Here is a 6,114-nt window from a genome sequence, read left to right as displayed (position 1 = left end):
ATTACTTTACTACTAAACACTTTGCTGCAGATATTAAGTTTCCGGGTGTGGTTGAATTGACAACTCAGCTGCTAATACTTGAGAATATTCTTTGGCTCCCCTTGTGTCGAATCAATAAATTTGGGTTGAATACTCTACCCTCGAAAACTGTTGCGATCCCCTATGCTTGTGGGTTATCAAGGATTGATCCCCTACACCGGGGCCGCTTCCTAGTGATGTGTTCATGTACGACCAACGCAACCGCCAGTTCTTCATCATCCGACGAGCAAATGAAATCGTGAAAGAAAAACTCATCACCACTATCCATTGTACCTTGTGAGCAATCCGTCGAACGTCTTGTGGTCATGCTGGGAAAGCGACTGGATAGTGCACGCCCTGCTCCCCTCGCAGGCAGCAAAGCAAGGTTTTGGGGTTGATGGTGGTGGAGGGCGCCCCGCGTCACCGAACGGCCGTCCGGAAGAGGTTGGGGACAACGGGCGACACCGACGTCCGTAGTTTGTCTCCCATCGGCAACAAGGAGAACGCCGGCCAAATGCTTTCCGCTAGACCGGTGCGAAGACAGCTATGGCATGGTGCAGTGGTGGTTGGGATGGCCCTGGTGGAAGACGACGCGGCCGGGGGTGGTGGTGGCGGCTGCGATGGCGGGGGCGCGGAGGGAGGTAGAGGAATAGAAAGGGGGTCTATCTCCCCGACGGGCGGGCCAGGGCAGGACAAGGGCACGCACCGCTCGCGTCCGCGCGTATCTGTTCGGCCGCAAACTCAGCCCAAACTTGGGCCGGGAATGGATCAAAAGCGGACAGAAAACGGACGACGGTCTGTTTGCGGCCGTGCGTTGGGAGGCCTGCTTTGTCTGTTTACCCCCAAACAGACGCGGAGGGACAGGATGGGATCGTGCGTTGGAGTTGGCCTAAGGAGGGGGATCTGATCTCGGACCCCATGGAGGATTTGGGGGAGCTAACGCCGCCTGGCCACCTGACCCTAGCGGCCAGACTTCACAGGATCCGCGACATCATTAGGCGAGAGGAGGCATATGATAACATCCCACTAGTCATGAAGCTTGCTCAGATCTATCGACATAAGGAGATGGAAGCGGAATTCAATTCAAGTACATGAAGAAGTTGGAGTGATCTACTTCACCACGCTGAAGGAGATGAGGAGGTTGCACATGGAGCCCCCCCAATGTTGATCAACGGGATTCTGATATGGGCAACCAGAAGGGCCAGGTCTTTGATTCTGGCAAGGAGGGAAAGGTGGTTGTATTTCTGTCATGGAAGGGAGCCCATGGAGGTTAGATGACGCTCATCACAACTATCTCATTGATGTCGCTTGAAGCTACGTCGGTATTTCCCGAAAGAGGAATGGATGATGCAGCACAGCGGCGGTAGGTATTTCCCTCAGATGTGAAACCAAGGTTATCAAACCAGTAGGAGAACTAAGCAACACAACGTAAACAACACATGCACACAAATAACAACTACTCGCAACCCGACGTGTAAAAGGGATTGTCAATGCCTTTCGGGCAGCGGCGCCAGAAATTGGCAAACGGACGTGAGAGAGTTGTAAATATTGATAGATCGAATGCCAAATAAAATAAATTGCAGCAAGGTATTTTTGTATTTTTGGATTAATAGATCTAAAAATAAAAGGCAAATAAAAGCAGATCGCGAAGGCAAATAATATGAGTAAGAGACCCGGGGGCCGTAGGTCTCACTAGTGGCTTCTCCCGAGAAAAATAGAAAACAATGGGTAAACAAATTACTATTGGGCAATTGATAGAACTTCAAATAATCATGACGATATCCAGGAAATGATCATTACATAGGCATCACGTCCAAGATTAGTAGACCGACTCCTGCCTGCATCTACTACTATTACTCCACACATCGACCGCTATCCAGCATGCATCTAGTGTATTAAGTTCATGGAGAAACGGAGTAATGCAATAAGAACGATGACATGATGTAGACAAGATCTATCTATGTAGAGATAGAACCCATCGTTTTATCCTTAGTAGCAACGATACATACGTGTAGGTTCCCCTTCTGTCACTGGGATCAAGCACCATAAGGTCGAACCCACTACAAAGCACCTCTTCCCATTGCAAGATAAATAGATCAAGTTGCCCAAACAAAGCCCAAATATTGGAGAAGAAATACGAGACTATAAGCAATCATGCATAAAAGAGATCAAAGAAACTCAAATACTTTCATGGATATAAAAAGATAGATCTGATCATAAACTGAAAGTTCATCCGATCCCAACAAACACATCACAAAAGAGTTACATCATATGGATCTTCAAGAGACCATCGAATTGAGAATCAGACGGAAGAGAGGAAGCCATCTAGCTACTAACTACGGACCCGAAGGTCTACAAAGAACTACTCACGCATCATCGGAGAGGCACCAATGGAGGTGGTGAACCCCATCCGTGATGGTGTCTAGATTGGATCTGGTGGTTCTGTACTCTATAGTAGCTGGAATTGATTTTCATCGACTCCCCTAGGGTTTCTAGAATATTGGGTTATTTATAGAGCAAAGAGGCGGTCCGGGGGGCACCCGAGGTGGGCACAACCCACCAGGGCGCGCCTGGGCCTCCTGGAGCGCCCTGGTGGTTGTGCTCTCCTCGGAGCACCCCCAGGCACAGCCTTGGCCCATTAGGTGTCTTCTGGTCCATAAAAAATCTTTGTAAAGTTTCGTTGCATTTGGACTCCGTTTGGTATTAATTTTCTGCGATGTAAAAAAACATGCAAAAAATAGCAACTAACACTTGGCACTATGTCAATAGGTTAGTACCAAAAAATGATATAAAATGACTATAAAATGATTATAAAACATTCAGGATTGATAATATAACAGCATGGAACAATCAAAAGTTATAGATACGTTCGAGACGTAACAACATCCCCAAGCTTAACTCCTACTCGTCCTCGAGTAGGTAAGTGATAAAAACAGAATTTTTGATGTGGAATGCTGCCTATCATGTCATATCATATTACTTTTATATTGTTCAAAGCAATAGTCTAGTTTTGACATGATAACTTAAATACTCAAGCATATCAACAAGCAACAATGTCCCTAGCCCATCATGCTTAATCATTGATCCATTCATGAAACACACTCGCATATTAACTACACCCAATGCTCAAGTACGATCATAATGCCTCCTAGTTGGTGCTTTTATAAGAGAAGACAAAGACTGAAATTCAAAATAAAAATTGCATAAAGTATAAGAAAGGCCCTTCGCAGAGGAAAGTAGGGATTTGTAGAGGTGCCAGAGCTCAAAGCAAAAAACTTAGAGATAAAAACATTTTGGGAGGTGTGTCCTTCCCACCAACGAAAATGACTTAGAGTTCCCAAAACTTTCCATGCTAGATATACCATAGGCGGTTCCCAAGCAGAAAATAAAGTTTATTCCTTTTTTCCACCATACTTTCACTTTCCATGGCTAATCGTATCCACGGGTGCCTTCCATACCAACACTTTCCAAGGAATTTATTATTTGACAACATAAAGTAAATTCATTTTTCATTTCAGGACTGGGCATCCCTAATACCTTTGCCTTACTCTCGTGCAATGACAAGTGAATAAACACTCATCGTGAGAATAACACATCTAGCATGGAAAATATTAGCCACATCTCACCGCTCCGCGAGCGAAACGAACACACAAAAGAGAAGTTTATTTTGAAAATTAGAGATGGCACATGCGAATTTGCTTAGAATGGCGAAAGAATACCGCATATAGGTAGATATAGTGGACTCATGTGGCAAAACTGGTTTAAAGGTTTTTGGATGCACAAGTAGTGATCATACTTAGTGCAAAATGAAGGCTAGCAAAAGATTGAGAAGCGACCAAGCAAGAAATGAATAATCTCATAAGCGAGCATTAAGCATAATTAACACCGAATAATGCACCACAAGTAGGATATAATTTCATTGCATAATTATTGACTTTCGTGCTTCCATAGGGAATCACAAACCTTAACACCAACATTCTTACTAAAGCATAATTACTCATCAAGATGACTCACATATCACATCATAATATCTCAAAACTATTACTAAGAATCAAGTTTATTTTTCCAATGATCTTCATGAAAGTTTTTACTATATACTTCTTGGATATCTATCACTTTGGAACTAATTTTCATATGTTGCTTTTGACAAGCTCCAACAAATATAAGTGAAGATCATGAGCATAGTTTTTCTTTCTCTCAAATTAATTTAAGTGAAGCAAGAGAGACTTTCTTGAAAATTTAACTAAATCTCAAATAAATCTAAGTGAAGCGAGAGAGCATTTCTTCAAAAATACTAAAGCACGCCGTGCTAAAAAAGATATAAGTGAAGCACTTGAGCAAGTCCATAGCTCATAAAATATTTAAGTGAAGCATAGAGAGCAATTCTAACAAGTCGTGACATAACCTTGGCTCTCTCAAATAGGTGTGTCCAGCAAGGAATCAAGACTTAAAACACAAAATAAAACAAGAAAATACTCATATCATACAAGACACTCCAAGCAAAACACATAGTATGTGACGAATAAAAATATAGCTTCGAGTAAAATACCGATGGTCGTTAGAAGAAAGAGGGGATGCCACACGGGGGCATCCCCAAGCTTAGCTGCTTGCTCTCTTTTGGATAATAGCTTGGTATGCCGGGGCATCCCCAAGCTTAGGCTATTCTTACTCCTTATTCCTTCATCCATCGTAAGATAACCCAAAACTTGAAAACTTCAATCACACAAAACTCAACAAAAGCCTTCGTGAGATCCATTAGTATATGAAAACAAATCACTACTATAAGTGATGTATTAAACCAATTCATATTTTGTGCTTGCATTACATATACTGTATTCCAACTTTTCTATGGCAAAAAATTATCAAAGAAAACCATAGAGCCATCAAAACAAGCACACATCGCAAAGAAAATAGAATCTGTCAAAAACAGAATAGTATGTAGCAATCTGGGTGTTTCAAATACTTATGTAACTCCAAAAACGCTGAAAATTAGGAAGACCTAAGAAATTTTTATATTGATCTACTACAAAAGGAATTGGTATTTTATCGCTCTCTGGTTAAAAATAAGAATTATTTTTGTGAGCAGAAAAGTTTCTGTTTTTTCAGCAAGATCAAACGACTATCACCCAAGAAGATCCTAACGGCTTTACTTGGCACAAAGACTAATTAAAACATAAAAAACACAATCATAATAGTAGCATAATTGTGGTAACACTCAAAAACAGGAAGCAAAAAAGCAAAAATAAATTTTATTCATTGGGTTGCCTCCCAACAAGCGCTAGCTTTACGCCCGTAGCTAGGCATAAAGCAAGGATCTATGTCTTGTCATCTCCGGTTCGAGATCCATCAGATGACCTCATGATTGATTCATATGGTGGCCTAATTCTTGTTCTAGGGAAGTGTTCCATACCCTTCCTCAAAGGAAATTGGAACTTAATATTGCCTTCTTTCATATCAATCACGACACCGATAGTGCGTAAAAACGGTCTACCAAGAATAATTGGATAGGACGGATTGCAATCAATATCAAGAAGAATAAAATCTATGGGCACATAATTCCTATGTGGAAGAATAAGAACATCATTAATTCTTCCCATAGGCTTTTTAATAGTAGAATCCGCCAAGTGCAAATTCAAAGAACATGATTCAATATTGGTAAGACCAAGCACATCACATAAAGATTTCAGAATTGTAGAAACACTAGCACCCAAGTCACACAAAGCAAAACACTCATAACTTTTAATCTTGACTTTGATAGTAGGTTCCCATTCATCATGCAACTTTCTAGGAATTGAAACTTCTAATTCTAACTTTTCTTATAAAGCTTTCATCATAGCATCAGCAATATGTTTAGTAAAAGCTTTATTTTGTTCATAAGCATGGGGTGAATTTATCATGGATTGCAATAAAGAAATATAATCAATCAAAGAGAAACTATCATAATTAAAATCTTTGTAATCCAAAAGAGTGGGCACATCACTAGCTAAAATTTTGACCTCTTCAAACCCGCCTTTATCAATTTTCTCAACAAGATTTTCACCCTCCGAATTATCGGGACGCCTTCTAACTAAAGTTGACTCTTCTCCAGTCCCTTTT

Source organism: Triticum dicoccoides, chromosome 5A, assembly GCF_002162155.2.
Source record: "Triticum dicoccoides isolate Atlit2015 ecotype Zavitan chromosome 5A, WEW_v2.0, whole genome shotgun sequence".
Classification (NCBI taxonomy): domain Eukaryota; kingdom Viridiplantae; phylum Streptophyta; class Magnoliopsida; order Poales; family Poaceae; genus Triticum; species Triticum dicoccoides.
This window is presented reverse-complemented; position numbering follows the sequence as displayed.